Source organism: Otolemur garnettii, unplaced genomic scaffold (assembly GCF_000181295.1).
Source record: "Otolemur garnettii isolate 467f Iridium unplaced genomic scaffold, OtoGar3 scaffold00002, whole genome shotgun sequence".
NCBI classification, from domain to species: Eukaryota; Metazoa; Chordata; class Mammalia; order Primates; family Galagidae; genus Otolemur; species Otolemur garnettii.
This window is the reverse complement of record NW_003852397.1, coordinates 3,659,531-3,662,763: the sequence shown is the minus strand read 5'-3', so window position 1 is coordinate 3,662,763 and position 3,233 is coordinate 3,659,531.

Sequence of the window (3,233 nt, the reverse complement as noted above, 5' to 3'; positions counted from 1 at the left end):
TTTTTTTTTTTTTTGAGATAAGGTCTCACTCTTGTTCTGGCTCAGGCTGGTCTTGAACTCATGAGCTCAGGCAATCCACCTGCCTCAGCCTCATACCAGTAAAATAACAGCTCCCCTCTACTGAACTGACCTTATGCCGGTCACTGTCCCAGTGCACCCAGCTGCCTTGTTTATAACCCCCCTGGGGGGTGGGGCTGCCCCATGCTGTGAATAAGGAAATGAAAACTAAAAGCTGAAGCAGCTTCCTATGGTCTCATGCTAAGTATATGTTGAAGCCTGAATTCAAATCAAAGCTTGTTGGACTTCACAGCCCCTGCACTGTACAGCTAGGGAGCACCACAGCATTTACTACCACCTGCTGCCTACAGAACCGCAGGCCACAGGCCGGAGGGATGGAAATGTGAATGAAAATGGCCAAGTCCACAAGGAGCAGCAAAGTTAAGTTAGTCACATTCTTTAGGAAAGGAAAAAAAAGGAAGGAAGCAGGTTCCCGCATTGCCTGGCACATGTCAGGCTTCCAATAATTACCTATTAAATGAAGGAAAGAATTAAATAAATAAATAAAATGAAGGAAAGAATTACAAACCATGTCATCTCTCTGGATATTTATTTTTCTTGCCTGTGTAAAAATGAGGTGGACCTGCCCCACCTCTCTGAGCAAGAGTGAGACCCAGTCTCTACTAAAAGTAGAAAAATTAACTGGGCGTGGTGGGTGCCTGTAGTCCCAGCTGCTCAGGAGGCTGAGGCAGCTGGCAAGAGGCTCCTGCTTGAGCCCAGGAGTTTGAGATTGCTGTGAGCTATGACCAGGGCACTCTAGCCCAAGGCAACAAAGTGAGATTCTGTCTCAAAAAAGATAGAGAGCTGACACCAGAGTGACAGTAGCTCCCCCATCCACCTCCTTGTGTGGGCACAACAAGAAGGCAGCCATCTGCAAACTAGAAGAAGAGCCCTCACCAGAAGCAAACCACACTGGGACCCTGATCTCAGCTATGAGAAATTTTCATTGTTTCTTTTTCCTTATTTTTCTTTTCTTTTTTTTTTTCCTGAGCTAAGGTCTTACTCTATTACCCAGGCTGGAGTACAGTGGCCTGATTATAACTCATTATAACTCACTATATCAACTATCAACACAACTCTGAACTCAAGGAATTCTACTGCCTCAGCCTCCTGAGTATTAGGTACCACCACACCTGGCTAATTTTTTTTTAATTTTTGTAGAGATAAGGTCTTGCTGTGTTGCCCAGACTGGTATCGAACTCCTGGCCTCAAGCAACCCTCCCACCTCTACCTCTTTGAGATGTGCTGGGATTACAGGTGTGACCTACCATGCCTGGCCAGTTTCCATTGCTTAATCTATCCAGTCTGTGGTATCTTGTTACTGCAGCCTGAACAGACTAAGAAAACCATGGAAATGGGAAGGCTGAACAAAATTTTATAGCTGTGTGATATTATTCCAGAATTATTCCAGATATATTCCAGAGTTGGTATGGTATGGGCCTTCCATGAATTAGCTGCCTGCCTGCCTGTGGGACATTCCCTTTATGTTAACAACAGCATATGTGACACAAAGACGGTGCCAGAAGGCATCATTCACTGTAGTGTGGGAATATTCTGCTGTTAACCTTTGACCCTTTGTTCTCCATCTATGCAAAGGGGAAGGGAAGACTGATATCTCTCTTTTTTTCTGTTTTTTTTGGAGACAGAGCCTCAAGCTATCCCCCTGGGCAGAGTGCTGTGGCATCACAGCTCACAGCAACCTCCAACTCCTGGGCTCAAGCGAGTCTCCTGCCTCAGCCTCCCAATTAGCTGGGACTATAGGCACCCACCACAATGCCCGGCTATTTTTTGGTTGCAGCCGTCATTGTTGTTTGGCAGGCCCAGGCTGGATTCGAACCCACCACCTTAGGTGTATGTGGCTGGCGCCTTAGCCGCTTGAGCCACAGGTGCCGAGCCATCAAGGCCGATATCTAACAACTCTTTACTCTTACAGAGAATCAACTATTTCCCAGGCACTTGGAGATACATGTACAATGTCAGTCATTAGTTTTGGCCTCCAGAAACTTATATTCTCGTTGGGGAGAAAGACAAATAAAAAAGGTGATTAAAAAAATACAATAGACTGGGCGGCTGGTGCCCGTAGCTCAGTGGGTAGGGTGCTGGCCACATACATTGAGGCTGGCGGATTTGAACCCGGCTTGGGCCAGCTAAAACAACAATGACAACTGCAACAACAACAACAAAAATAGCTGGGTGTTGTGGCAGGTGCCTGAAGTCCCAGCTACTTCGGAGGCTGAGGCAAGAGAATTGCTTAAGCCCAAGAGTTTGAGGTGGCTGGGATCTGTGACACCACAGCACTGTACTGAGGGTGACATAGTGAGACTCTGTCTCAAAAAAAAAAAAAAAAGTACAACAGACTGGGTGGATTAAACAACAGAAATTGTTCTCACCATTCCGGGGGCTAGAGATCCAAGATGCCAACAGGATTGCTCTCCCCCAAGGCCTTTCCCTCACCTTTGTGACTTCAGTTAACCTCAGTTACCTCCTTAAGGGCCCTGTCTCCAAATATACTCACATTCTGAGGTGTACTAGAGGTTAGGACTTAAACATGTGAATTTGGGGGGAGGGGAACACAAGTCAATTCATAACAGTTTCCATGACAGAAAAAGAAAAACCTCCCATGGAGCGCAGACCAAAGGCTCCAAGTCAGACTTGGGACACCTAAGTCCTTTTGAGAAAGGGACCCAAACTGCTAAGGACCAAAGGATGATGCTAGGGGTGGGGACGATCATTTATATGAATACAATTCTGTGACGCGCAAACCTTATATATTTCATTCTTCAATGATCTTTGTTTTTTTTTTTCCAACCTGTGTAGCCTTTGGTAGGAATAATTAAGGAAGAAGAACCTAAAAACATCATTCCCAAGGCCAGTGAGCCTTGAGCAAGCCTTCCTTTCTTGTAGCCTCCTTATTGGTAGAACCAAGCGGCTGACATTTATCACTCCCAGGCCCTAATGTGTGATGATTCTAGGGAAATCTTGATATATCCACAGTTACCTCTTATAATACCATTTTAACACTTCCGGAGCTTAGAGAAAGGGGACCTTGGATTCTGTAAGCAAATGCCCTCTTTACTTTTAGATCTTTTTTTTTCTTTTTTTTGCAATTTTTGGCCGGGGCCGGGTTTGAACAGCCACCTCCAGCATATGGGGCTGGTGTGCTAGTCCTTTGAGCC